The sequence below is a fragment of the Amphiura filiformis genome, chromosome 15 (assembly GCF_039555335.1).
Source record: "Amphiura filiformis chromosome 15, Afil_fr2py, whole genome shotgun sequence".
Taxonomy (NCBI): Eukaryota; Metazoa; Echinodermata; class Ophiuroidea; order Amphilepidida; family Amphiuridae; genus Amphiura; species Amphiura filiformis.
The window spans coordinates 25,774,952-25,790,157 of NC_092642.1; the positions used below are offsets into that span (position 1 = coordinate 25,774,952).

General features: G+C 36.1%; 1 protein-coding gene across 1 annotated transcript in view; it reads right to left on the reverse strand.

The window, feature by feature from the left end:
- The window catches only part of LOC140171428 (uncharacterized), a 392,810-nt gene that overhangs the window by 331,741 nt on the left and 45,863 nt on the right, over positions 1–15,206 (reverse strand). The window contains 1 exon segment of the mRNA XM_072194688.1: positions 11,917–11,971. The gene's annotated coding sequence lies outside the window, so the exon portion shown is untranslated.

A 15,206-nucleotide genomic window follows, 5' to 3' on the forward strand; every position in this document is an offset into this window, starting at 1 on the left:
AACCCGCTAGGGTTTCCGCTGGTGGTTACCGCTCTGCTGCCTGCTACTTTGCTCCGGCGTATAGTCAGTGCTTTCGCTGGCTGCTGAGCCTTTGGACGCCTTGCTAGCAGTCCCGAAGGAACCGCCTGCTTGTCCGGGGACCGGAGCCCCTTAAGCAGACCTGCCATGACCCATAGGGGCTGTCACAGCAGAATCTACCATATCGACTGGTATCCTCCTGCTGCAAAACCCGCTGGGTTTTCGCTGGTGGTTACCGCTCTGCTGCCTGCTACTTTGCTCCGGCGTATAGTCAGTGCTTTCGCTGGCTGCTGAGCCTTTGGACGCCTTCTTGCAGTCCCGAAGAACCGCCTGCTTGTCCGGGACGGAGCCCCTTAAGCAGACCTGCCATGACCCATAGGGGCTGTCACAGCAGAATCCACCGTGTCGACCTTACCAGTGCCCTTGGTAGATTTCTTCTTCGTCTTATGGCGATGGCGGAGCCTATCCCAATCGTCAAGCTGGAACTCGGAGAGTCCTAAGCAAAAGAAAGACATCTAGAAGACCGTGAGCACTCCCTGTGGGTGAAACAGAGCGGGTGTGGGTCCCGCTCCGTCACCAGGGAAGGGCAAGCCCGACAGGGCCGAGGCGAAGCGAGGAGAAAAGGAGGGGGCACTACCCCCCAACACGCGACTCAAGCCCAGTAAGCAAACCTGAGCACGGAGGCTGGTCGCTAACGTTAGTGGTAAAGTAAGGACTGGCTAACTTTATTACTAAAATGTCAGACGGGTCCCTACCAATCCCCACCGTATGAATATCTGATTAACTTTCGTCTTTATTGGACGGTAATGAAGACATAACGATAGAGTAATCACCCTAACATAGCAACAATAACCTACCGTACATGAAATACAATGTGTATGTACAAACATCTATTGTAACTTACAGGCTGCAATGGTTGTTTTACGTGGGAAACAAAATGAATGGCGTCAACGGCGGCCATTTTGAATTGCTTGTGTGTCCCGTGATACAAACGGAGGCACGATATGTAGCTAAGTTTTGGATCGTTTTTGTCACTTTTTTAGCCAGAAAATGCCGTCAAAACTATCCTCAGCCGAACAATACCGGTTTGGTTTTACCTAAGGTGTGAAACTACAACCGTATATCTCGCCTTTGGTCGAGAAATTGATACACAGTGCTATGAACAATCGATAGGCACGCGTCTGTGTCAGTCGGAGACCAAGGAGGATAAGGACGATCATATGGTGTGGCGTCACCTTTTGGGTGAGTCCACCGGGGATCGGGGGTTTTGTTATTTATTCATTTATGTGGGACAAAATGACTATTGGTTTTTCCGCATCTCGGGATCGATGCAAGAAGTATCTTAATCAACATCGGAAGCGGTAAGATCGACCGGTGTACTGAGTCTGTTTTTTTCCCGGCAAGCTAGTTACACTTTCCCGCGAAAAAAATGGCCGTCAATGCCCATAAAACTCTTGAAAAAAGGTTTGTGTCAAAAGCGTGCTGTGTCAATCAAGTGAAATTATTGCTTAGCTACCCACCCACCCTTACGGTAACTTCGGTAAAGGTAAGACCCACCCACCCATCAATCATAAATGCGCATGTTAATATGAAAACTACATATGCGATGTCATGCCTACATATTGGATGGATGGATTGAACAAGAACAACAACAAACGCCAAACAACAATACAAAATACAAGTTTGAGATTGAGAATATTACAACTTACGAGAACTAAGTTTATAATATTTGTAAAATGAGTTAAAGAAAGAAAGAACAATAGACGACCGTCGGAACTCTGCATTCATTTGGGCGCAGTGCCGATGATCGCGCGTGATTTTTTTATCAACAAGCATGCATCAAGTGTCAAAACATGCGTGACTGCAGAGTCGGTGTGTATATTTTACGCACATGCTGCGTTGGGGTTTCCTATCTAAATAGCAGGGCGAATATTTATGTTTTGGGGACATCCCTATGACGTGGTCGGGGATTCCCTATGCAATTTTAGACATCGTATTATCCGATTTAGTTATTTTCGATGACGTACTAGATATTTTACTACCATCATTGTTCTTTCTTTTAGAAATATGTTGTCAATTTTCATATTATTTATGATAAAATTAAGTAAATATTAAAAGAATTTCCTGGCAAGGAGCTTCCCATATTGCCCACTTTTTCCCGCTGTGCGGAGGTCCTAGTGTCATGTTCAGTAACCATACATTTTGACACAAGAGCAGCTACTGCTGTTCGATTCACTTAATTTAAGGTACCAAATTTTCGGGGTGTTTTTTTTCTGGTTTGTTTGTTCTTCATGTTTTTATGATGAGCCAATACCCATGTCAGAACGCACATAGTTCACTGCATCAGTTTGAAAATAGATAATATTCACTCTTAAAAATATAACGACTTTTTTTAATTGTGTATTTTTACAGTTGAATCTTATGTAACTGCCCATGAGCAGCCATGATAAAGAACATTGACATCTGAAAGGCTACTTGATCATATCATTAACAAACAAGGTAAGATACATTATAGTTCATTTCATTGTTCCTTTCAGAATAGATTCATGGGAATAAATGGTAGATGTACAATTGTACGTGCTTGGATATGGATTCTGACAAAAAACACTGATTCTACACTTCTTATTCAGTCAAATTGTATAATGTAAATTTAATAATTTATACATTTTACATTTTAGCATAAAACAAAATCACAATTGCGAATGATGTCGATAAAAAAAATTTCAGTGATTCAGATTTCTTTTCTATGGCTCTAAAGACTTTCCTGAGAGCTCCTGCACTTTTCCTCACCTTCCTTCTTCTTAAGGGTGAATGTATTTTATAAAAGTGCCCACTCAGACATACAATAATACAAGTAAGACAAGTGATGATGACATATGCTGGGTTTTTTTTTCAGATTTCATCTTTCTCTCTCTGCAATTCTGCATTGCTCCTGATGACATACTTTAAATAGCCATGTCATTCTGGGCTGGCTTGATCTTGTTCACATCAATTACATCTTGATTGTCAAAATGATTGGAATTATATATTTTTTTTTGTTGCTGATTTTCTCAGATTTTGGTAGAATCAAAGTGCATTTTTTGGCATAAGAAAGTGCATTTTTTGCCAGGCTCTATTTTTCTGCATTGCTCCCGATGACATACTTTAAATAGCCACATCATTCTGGGCTTGCTTGATCTTGTTCACCTCAATTACATCTTGATTGTCGGTATGATTGGAATTGTATGGACAGACTGTCCACTTTATCAATGACACGTCTCAACACAAGAAAGAGGTCAAATTGCAACTTGTTCAACCCATCCATCTCTTTTGTTTACTTTCATCTTCTCATTGAAGATTATAAATATTTGTTTAGTTTGACACAGCTGTAATGTATACAAGCTAAGAAATAATTAGACCAGTAGCAAATATGCAAAAGAATCAATAAGAATTCATTTTTTTTTTTTTTATTTTTTTTTTTTTTTTTTTTTTTGCTGATTTTCTCAGATTTTGGTAGAATCACAGTGCATTTTTTGGCATTTTTTGCCAAGCCCTATTTCTCTGCATTGCTCCTGATGACATACTTTAAATAGCCACACCATTCTGGGCTGGCTTGATCTTGTTCACCTTAATTACATCTTGATTGTCCGTATTATATGGACAGACTGTCCACTTTATCAATGACACGTCTGAACACAAGAAATAGGTCAAATTGCAACTTGTTCAACCCATCCATCTCTTTTACTTTCATTATCATCTTCTATTTGTTTACTTTGACACAGCTGTATGCAAGCTAAGAAACAAGTAGTTAAAGTATCATCTATTTTACACATGATTTTTTTCATGTACATGTAATCTGGGACACTAGTGTTGCACAAATGAGGGGGGTACAAAGTTGTAGTGGGGTTTTTTTCAACACTACATTGTACTCTCATGATTTGCTTTAGAAAGAGGCTTCAAACAAAGCCCATCTCATTTCTCAGCTTGGCTCTACAAAAATGGCTGGATGTAAATGTGAGCATCATTATAATGTGCCACAGTCGTGGGACTTTGGTATCAAGCTAGCCAGACAGTCAGACTGTCTCAATGAAAACAAAATAAGTCTGGATTGTCAAAATTTGCATGTGCGATCGAACAATGACACTAAATCAAGATGATGACCACCTAGATTAGCTCTGAGGTCTGGACATCAAATTTGCCAAGTATTATTATGGACAAGTTCCTTAGCACATGCTTCAGATGAAGAATTTGCTAATGTTTAGTTATATGTTTTCAACAACGCTTGGTCCTACAATTTTGGTACTAATGCCAACAATTCGCTCATTTGCTAACTATCTTTCTTTTAATCTAGATTCTTAAAATCAATTTTTCAAAATCAAGGTTTTCATTGTCAAATAGACTCAATTTTCTTTTCATTTAAACACAATCCCAGGCCTGCACAATCCTTTGAATACCTGAAATTATCATGATATTTTACAAATGTGAGAAATGTTTTTAGCTACATGGATTTTCATTTTTTTTTTTACAAGATCACACTGCATGATTTGGATTGTGATTATTTTTTGACGAGATCACACTGCATGATTTGGATTGTGATTATCTGGTTACCTAGTAAGCTATCTTTAGATTGATATTTACTTCTCTACCTGGTGAACATTGAATGAATAAGGCCCCAATACAAGCAAATGAACAACTTCCTAGCCATATTTTTATTAATTTATATTACAGGAAGTAATACTAGGAGTTAATATTGGCCGGCAAAAATCAATGTTGATGCGCCTTGGCAACTGATAACATGCCTTCTGTCTGCTTCTTAAAAATTAGCAGTTTGATTCTTCATGAAGGGAGATAGATGTTTTAAGAAGAGCTATTGACTTTTTTAGCATAGAAAGATGCTCGCTGCTTGGGAAGTGAGTTTCCGTAACTCTGCAAGCAATAGGTTTGCGGTTTGTGTTTTTGTATTGTGAAAGCTTTGCAATCTGCAACGCATGGTATGATTATGTATTACCTACAACAAGAAGTGATATTCAAATTAAAAGCTTTCGGATGTGGCATTTTATACGAGTACAATAATAAGCATGAAAATAACCAGGACTGTTATTCAAGTCACAACAAATTTATGTTCATAAAGAGACTGCATTTCACTACTCATCCCAGAAAACACAGCAACAATACCTGGATCAACATGTCATTACACAAGCTCGTACACCACTTTGTTAATTGTGATTGGTAAAATTTACGACTTGCACAAATCACGCTTTTGCTGCTTCTGTAATTAACCTGCAAAATCCTGGCATCGTTTTCAGTGATGTATTGCATTTAGGATAAGTTAATAGGTTAAGGTCTATGTAGATTATTTTTTGCAATAAGCCACGTCTTAATTAAAACTAATAGTATGTATAAAATATTAACTTAATGCTCATTTTGGATTTAGTCTCCAGCAATAACTTTTCTCTCTTGTAGAAAGGAAAGCCTGACTGTGATGTGGCTATCAGTATCATAATCACTTTTTTATAGTTCCTATGTCTAATTCTTGTACAAGACATGTACATTTGAAAGCAACGAATGCATCGGCAAGCGTATCATGATGCGATTGATGCCCACTACACAAAGCTCAAAAAATTAAACCAGTCTACACAATGTTGTTACTAAGCATCCGGTTGCTAAGGTCAGAGCTTCTGTGGAGTACTACAACACATTGACATGATGCCTGCCATTTGCACCTTTGTCTGAGAATTAAGATATACCAATAATATATAGATTGGACAAGAACTAGTGAAAACTGATTTTGGTTGAAAATGTCTCATTTTGCTCCAATGCAAATTTCACATCATAAATAATGCGTTAATCATATGATACAAACTTACCTTAACATTCAGCCTATGGCCAAGCAACCAACTAAACACCCACCACACCAAAGGAATAAGTCAACCACCAATCCTACCTATACTCTAATTAGCTACATAAACACACAAATCTCCATCCCTATGGAAATCTACACCATGAAATCCGAAAAAACAAAAGCAAGATAACGATGTTTCAATTGCTATGCCAGGTCACCGGGTTACCTGATTAAGGGGACTGTCTTGATCATGTTACGGGTGTGAATCCGTTAATCATTTGTTGTGGTCCCAAGATGATGAGTTAATTAGCGATGAGCTCATCCACTTGACATTGATTACCATGAGTAAATTCACTAACTTAAAAGATGATGAATATCAGGGTAGGGGCTCTTAACTGTTGCCTATGGAATTTATCAAGTAGAAATATGATACCAAGTTATCCCCTTCTAATTCCCTAAAGACATCATTGTGAATTCACCAGATTGTTTTAAACAATATGAGATGCACATGCTATGTATGCAAAACAGGGAAGTCCTTGATAACACAAAAAAATAGGTTTTGAGTTCACATCATACTGCAACAGCATTTTTTGGACTGTTTCAGAGAAGCACAAAAATCAATCATAAATATCTAGTGCAGACAGTGGGTCTGTCTTTCATGTCCTTTATCACCAATTACCACATATAAATTCATCACACCACAGGTTCATCAAGATGCAAATTATCATCGTTTGTCTCACTTGTCTGTTTGCTTACAATTCACATCAAATTAGATTAGAATCCATCTTTCAAAGTTTCATCTACAGCAGACGATTGGTTATTAGTCATGGCTTCTTATTCGAGTACTGAGGAGTTTCCTTCGCCTGTGGGAAGTACCGACCTTTGCTCTCACGTTTGTGATTGCAAACCACTTCTATCCATACAAAAAATTCCAATTGCTTTCTTGTGGCTATAACTAAATCACAAAAAGAAAAAAGTGTTACTCAAACCAACCAGAAGTCCAACATTGGTAGAATTGCTTAAATGTAGCGTGCTTAAAACGATTACGTGCGTTATTAAATTCAATTGCAGACAAAAAATTGTGTTAGTTCTAAGTGGGAAGTTTCAAATGGTGGCATGGCGTTGACCACCTGGAGGGACCGAGGAAGAATTGTTATCATTATAAATTACCCATGCACTGTCTCCTCTAGCTAATTGAATTATTTATCATTCTATGAGCTCGGCTTGTAAGACGTTTCAGACATCTTAGACTTAACCGATGAGGTTTTGTGTCATATTTGAAATTTTAGAAGATAACTGCTTGGCTTTTGTTTGTGGATTTGTAAACCAGTACTTCCGTATTAAAATTGTGTCTTTTGATATCCTATGGAAGCATTCTGTAACCATTGCCACCATATGACACAAACACTCACACCCCACATACACATGTGGGGGTTGTGTATGTATTTACAAGTGCTTATATGCACATGTGTATACATATTAAGTGGTTGAACATGCAAGTGTCTGTGCATATTAGTGTGTACATGTATGCTGGCATGGCGTACTCCTGTGCAATCAGTGCTATCTACTGAAGATAGCACAGCTCTAAGAAATGGAATTTTTTATGTGTATATCAAGTATATTAAATTTTGCAGGGTGTGTGTAAGTTTTGTGTGCTGTTGCATTGCATGTATGCATTTTGTATGATCAGTGCTATCTACTGAAGACAGCACAGCTCTAATTATTATGTCTTTTTTGTGTGTATCAAGTATATTAAATTTTGCAGGGTATGGGTAGGTTTTATATGCTGTTGCATTGCATGTATGCATTTTGTGTGGGATGGTGTACATTTTACAATGTAAGTACAACTGTTATCTTCAGTAGATTGCAGTTGCATTTAACACAATGGTAATTATTTGGCAAACCCACACGCACGCACAGTACATACATCCACAACCACATTGGGGCAAATATTTCACCTCTAATGATACTAATCACTGAACTCTTCAAAAACGCACTTTCTTTTTATCATCGACATCGTTGCATGTTGTAAAGATACTGTTCATCAGCGTCAGTCAAGAAATTGAACAGAACAAGTTTACTCCAGGTTACTACAGGTTAATGTAAAATAACGGTGACATTTACAAAGACTAGCGTCCTCCTTCTCACACCTGATTTCACATTCCCATTATGGCTGTTGTACAGGCGCACAGACATGTACACATACACACAACAAAATTGTTACCAAATCGAGCTGCAAAATATTCCTTGGATCCCCCACAACCTTTGGGATATACATGCATATTTTATTTTTTCAATTACAGAATGTTTCTAAAAATGCATTTTCCTTTCTCCTGTTTGAAACTTGGGTCTTACAATTTGTTTGTTTTTAAATCATTCTTTCATGTATTGATCTTACATCACAAGTTCTGTCTAGCTATTTCATGCCTTATGTTCAATTTACATATTTTAGATTGAAGAAAACTGGGTCACTCACCAGATCTATACCAAGTTCTACAGAGCTGGCTTCAATTTCTTTATTATAATTTTCAAAACAAAAATGGCAATTAATATTAGAGTATACATCTTGGGAAAGAAAGAATTGCAATAGCTAAAGACACTAAGACAATTTGCCTCCAGTGAACCAAAATGTGACATTTTAAACAAAAAGGATTTTAAAAAATAACAAAATATTACAACAACAACCACAACAACTAACACCTTGGAAATTCTAAGCTTATCTGTTCTCCTCAAAATAATTTTTCCCTACACTTCACACAAATCATATCTTTCCCAAACACTTCAGACAGCATCCACAGAAAGTCACATACACGGTTCATTGCAATGCTTTTCTTTACCAGGTTCGATATCCCTATTCCTGTAGCCTTGTTTAGCCATTCCGGCACCTGGTCACATTTCCTGCATTGCAACTCATGAATGAATGCTGCATTTCTCTCGCATCAAACATTTATAGATTTATTCTGGGAAACTAAGTGGGATTCAACCACTACTACATGGCAGGTAACTTGGTAGCTGAGAGTTGTCAATACTAGAATACTCTGCTTTAGTTAAGACGGTCAAGTCGCCCATGTCACATACTTAGTTCCCAGACAATTTTGAACTTGGTAGATATGGAATGGATAGTGTTATTAAATGTTTTAATACTGTTCTGCAAAGACCTGCACCACAAATGATTCAGCAAATTACAAATGCAAATATGGGCTATTCCATTTAAAATCCACACTACCCCTGTGGAAGAGTTGGCTAAAGTCTGCCACAGAGGGAGTATGAGTTTTGATTAGAATAGACAAATTGGATAACTTCCATTTGAAATACTCACTCCAGTTGTGGAAGATATAGGAAACGCCATAATACAGGTGGAGTATGGGCTTCAAAATGATTAACCCTGACCAATTACAATCGAAAAACATACTCCCTCTGTGGAAGATATTTCCAAAATCTTCCACAGTGGTAGTGTGGATTTTAACTGTAACAGCCCAATTTCACATACCACATTATTTATTCTGTAATAGAGCTCTTGTTAGCTAGGGATTGTAAAATAATATGTTACATAATACGAATCACATCCGGACACTCAAGGGAAAAATATATACCACATATGACGGAATTCCTCATGGAATTGAACTTGGTAGTTGAGACCAAGGTCGTCATGTTATTACAAGTCGGGTCAAGGGCAACAATCTTAGTGTAAATGCAAGCATGACAGTTGATGAATGATTTACAGTATTTTAGTTCAATATTCTTTTTAGAATTGACAGCATTATGTTAGATTGCAAATAGGGCTGTCAATTTGTATGACTTCTCTTTTCTTAACAAGAAGAAATCATACATTAGCATTAGATGTGAAGAGCACAGGGACCTGACTAGAAAAAACTAATTTGCATTTTAAAAAAAACCTTGTTTGCAACAAAGAATAGAAAATTGCAAATGAAGCAACCTGAAAAACACCAGATTCTAAGAAGCTGAAAATGCAATACAAATTTCATGAGGTTTGTACAGAGTTTTGGTAATGTTGGAACCAGAGAAATTAAAACTCTTGGGGGTAGTGATAAAAAGGCTTGCATTTATGTAAGTAGGACTCTTCCTAATCAAGATGGATAAAAATTCTTCTCATTTTACTTCATGAAAACAGTACAAAAGAAGTAAGAAATCCATATATTATGAAAAAAGTGAATTAGAGTAAAGCTTGTGTTGCAGAGAAATTCAAATTGGACAGAATAGGACCAATTTCACCTGTACTTCAGGCAGCAAACATTATACGGCCCAGCAGATAAGCTTACAATTAGTCAAAACATAATAGTAGTAAACTTCTAACCCAGATGGATTATGTTCTTACATATGGCCATACCAAGTTCAGAAACTGGACTCTTCGTACTGGGAGATTATAAGGCTTTATGCTGAGAAGTATGTGGGTTATTAGTTTAATACCACCAGGCTTTTATGGAGTTAATGCTGATCATATACAGGCCAACTGGTCACAGAACTTCAAAATATTTGATAATTTATATATTTTATATTAATTCAATTATTGACATTTTAAATCATATCAATCTCCTCCTTACTAGACAGAACAAATCAGCCAAATTTTCTACAAAAAGATTTGAATTAAAGAGCTTTAGATACAGAATAAGTACTTTGTCCTCTTAACATCAAAAAATATAGTCAGATGAGAGAGCTAATAATCCATCCTTGCTAGGAAAAACTATGTTATCATGCACCATACTCTTATATCCCTACTGGGCCCACATTCCCTCAAGAGGAACACGTTTGTGAATTCTTTCAAGAATTTTCAGAGGCCATTTTTAAATCATCTATGAAAGAATGCCCTAACCAACTCTCTCTCTCGCTCTCACTCTTTCTAGCTTACAGATAAACATGCCCCTCTTTTGTATACACAAGCATTTTGGCCCATATTGGCTCTAACCACGATGGATGCTGCTATTCACTCATACCTGTAAGCTTAATGGGGCTCATCATTCACTTACTCCAGATCGGTGTGAATAAAACATGTCTCTTTCCCTTGAGCTATTATGAGTATTTCAATTATTTTCAAGAGATTAATCCAAGCACTGGTATTGTGATTAAACATGTATGAAAATACCCGATGAAGTGGCGTATTACATTGAAATTAAAATGGAGTTGAAAGTGCAGTTACTTATATTTATATCTCAGTCAATGCATTTAACATAGCTTTGACAATAGACTAGCATTGAGAAATTAATACAGTAAAGTTGCGGCTGGCTGGACAAGAGACGAATAAATGAAAATATAAATAGTAATCATATGATATTCAACCACTACTTGGAACAGATATAATAATCTTTCCTGGGGAGCCGTAAGGCTGCAGACAAATTATTATTTGGTTAGAATTTTCTGACCAACCGTAGCTCTGGACCCCCGGTCAAAATAATTTTGAGGCCTCAGGGAGCGAAATCAAAAATCGCCACATCTGTCACAATTTTCTACCGCTGAAACTATTGATGTTAAGTTTCAGATAGATTCACATTTTTTACCATACTAAACATATCACTAAAATAAAATATTTTTGCAACCGACTGACCCTATTTTTCAAGCGGTATGCAACCCCTATCCAAACAATCATTTTTCCAAGGCCTAATGCCATTAAATTCTTCATTCTAACTACCAATTACATTTTGACCATGTATCTGGGGATCCAAGACTTCAAAAATTGTACTTTTTCATAAAGTAGCGCCTAGTGAGTCTAGCTTGGCTTCTCTCCTAGTTGTACTACCCCTGCCCTTTCTAGCTGTCAAAAAGAGATATAACATCACAAGATGTACACATAAACATGTTTTGACATTGAGACTATGAAACGGCCTAGACCTTGCATCAATATGACCAACACTTTCACACCTTAGATGGTCAACTTCACCAAGTCCAGGATAATTCTCGTCATTACACCAGACAAATCCTTTAAACCCTACACATATCCATTAAAACATGAAACAATCTCTGAGATTTGAACAACTCAACAAACTTGATCTCCCAGTCTGAACCTGTAAAAGAAATAGTGTTATTACAAGTAAATCTCCCATGTTTACATGAATACCACGTACCTGCAAAAATGCACTCGGAAGATGTGTCTGGTTGAAGGCTTGGTGTGCTTCAAGCCTGCAATAAACAAAACAAAATAACAAATATGTTACATAACGACATCACTATATGAATATGGCTTTACATGTTTGGTATCGCCAGTAGCTACTATCAATTCTTACATTATCTGAAATAATATTACTGCCATCAGTACAATGTTAGATGTTTTATAATACTGCTATATATAGTATGATCAACAATACACAATGCTAACAAATGTTCAATGGTGTTATCAGTACCGATAGTAGGTATTATTTCAACCAAGCATATTGGTACGTACAATAATATTGTTAGATAGTACTCATTCAGTAATCCTTAATAATGTAGATAGCATTTAACCAAAATTGCAATCATGAGTACATACATTGATTTTGATAGACAATCAATAATTAACATCAACAATAGATACCATTTTAAACAAGTAAACAGGTCAGGTACAATAATAATGCTGTGATGAGGAGACAGCAATTTAATAAACATTTACAAAAACATCTGTAATTAGCACTTTTAACAAATAAGTATTTACAGTATAGCATCAGTAGCTGATTTAGTAGGAAGTGTGTACTTGAATGAATGCTGACTGAATTGCTATCTACCACTAATAACACATTTTAAACATTATCAGCGGTAGATAGTTATTCAGTCAGTATAAATACAAGTATTAGCAACAAATTTGAGCGATTAATACAAATTTTAATTGTCATCAGTAGATAGCAAATGTAAATATAATACAAGTATTTAATGTTATCATTAATATTCAGTAGATAGCAATTTTCCCAATTAAAGTATAATGCTACCAGCATTTAAGTATAATGCTATCAGCAGTAGATAGCAATGTTACCAGCATTTAAGTATAATGCTATCAGCAGTAGATAGCAATATTACCAGCATTTAAGTATAATGCTATCAGCAGTAGATAGCAATGCTGTAAGCATTAAAGTATAATGCTATCAGCAGTAGATAGCAATGTTACCAGCATTTATGTATAATGTTATCAGCAGTAGATAGCAATATTACCAGCATTTAAGTATAATGTTATCAGCAGTAGATAGCAATGTTGTAAGCATTAAAGTATAATGCTATCAGCAGTAGATAGCAATGTTACCAGCATTTGTGTATTGTGCTATCAGCAGTAGATAGCAATGTTACCAACATTAAGTAATAATGCTATCAGCAGTAGATAGCAATGTTACCAGCATTTGTGTATTGTGCTATCAGCAGTAGATAGCAATGTTACCAACATTAAGTAATAATGCTATCAGCAGTAGATAGTAATGATACCAGCATTTAAAGCCATATTGTAACATATGCTGAGGATGCCACCCTCAATATTTTTTTTTAATTCTGTTTTGTACACAACTGTAATGTACTTTAATAAACTAACATACCCAAAATCAAGACTTCAGGCAAGCAGCAATTTTATCAAAATCCGATGCTATCAGCAGTAGATATCAATGTTACTAGCTTAAAAGTATAATTCTATCAGCAGTAGATAGCAATTCACCCAATATTCAATTCTATCTAATGCTATTATCACTAAATTGCATTTCAACCAGAATTCAATTTCCTATCAGTATATGGAAATTAAACCAATGTTAAAGGGTGTCATCAGCAGTAGATATCAATTGTACTGGCATTCAAGTATATTGCTTTCAGCATCAGATTTGAGGATTTTATTAGGGGAAAAGAGTTCTGACTGGGGGTATTCCCCCACTGCCGCAGTAGAAAACCATTTAACCATTTCGACAACAGTAGAGGGGATGGCAATTTAACTAGCATTCATCTATAAGGTAATCATTAGTAGATTCAACTATATGCTATCAGCAGTAGATTGTAATATAACCAACATTTGAAGTATATTATCAGCAAAAGTCATACCATTTGAAAACTGCAAATGGTACAAAAATGCTTTTAAACCGGTAGTGATTTCACCAACATCAAATTATAAAATAAATAAATCAATGAATTTGGTAGTAAATTGGTACAATATTACCGCTATCATTAGCAGATAGCAGTCTATGTCTACTTACTTTTTGTATAAAATCAATGTCAATAAATGTAAAGTTTCAAGTAAGTGCTATGAATAGATATTTTATCATCTTTTTAAACATTATTCAGCTCTCTATACTAGAACTGTGCAACCAGATCATGACCTAGTGACCTTTTAAGTAAGTATTTATGTCACACCATGCAACAGGGCAATTCAAGTTTAATTAATACTTTAAATGACACAATGCGTGAATTGCCAGTTTTGTACTATATGGTCGCATGTCATAAGTTGGTAATGCAAAAAGGGTGGAGGGATTACACTTTTCTGAAAATTGTGATACAAATTTGATTGGCTTTCCGTAACCCCATATCCTACAGCAGTGGTTTATACCTCATTTTAAGCCTAATTTTATACTCTTGCAATCTACTGAAGAATATAATTATACATTATTCAGTAAAAAAATCACATCAGTTGAAATGAAAAATGCCAGGGGTGGAGGAGCAGGCGGATGTGGAGCAGGCGGATGCGGGAGTGTGCAATAGGGTCTATGTGAAAATTCACATGTCAGCATGTCAAAACTATTGGTTACTTTTTCAAATCTAGTGAGGGTATGATGTATTGACAGCTTTGAATGTTGAATTTGTACAACTAAAACAATTACTGACTACTTAAGGTGGTACTACACCCCCTGATAAATTTTGTAACTAATTTTGCATTTTTCTTAAAAAGTACAATGTAACTACAAAATTACTACATTTTGTGTACACACTGGTCTGGTAACAAAAGTTATGTATATTATTGGGACAAGGAATCCGATATACTTCACCGAAATTTCAGTGATTCAAGACAATGGGTTAGAAATGAGGTACATTCTAGCAGTACCTCTTTTATCATAAATAAAGTATACCGCTTGTCTTGAGTCACTGAAATTCCAGTTTAGTAACTTGATTCCTAATACCCCTATAATTTACATAACTTTGTTACCTATGTGTTATTATTTTTTGAGAAAAATGCAAAGATAGTCACAAATTTACCAAGGGGTGTAGTACCACCTTAAATGGTTGTATTATGTTCCTTTTTTTAAATTTTTAATGAAATCCTAGTTGAATTTCAGTATTTTTAGCAAAATGCTAGTGTACATTTCTCTTCTTGATATTCATTTCCTTAATGATAGAATAACCGTCTTGCTAATTACTCGTAAAAAGGTCATTGACCTTCACAATGTAATTTAAAACATACGTACAATTATTTTAAATAGTTCAT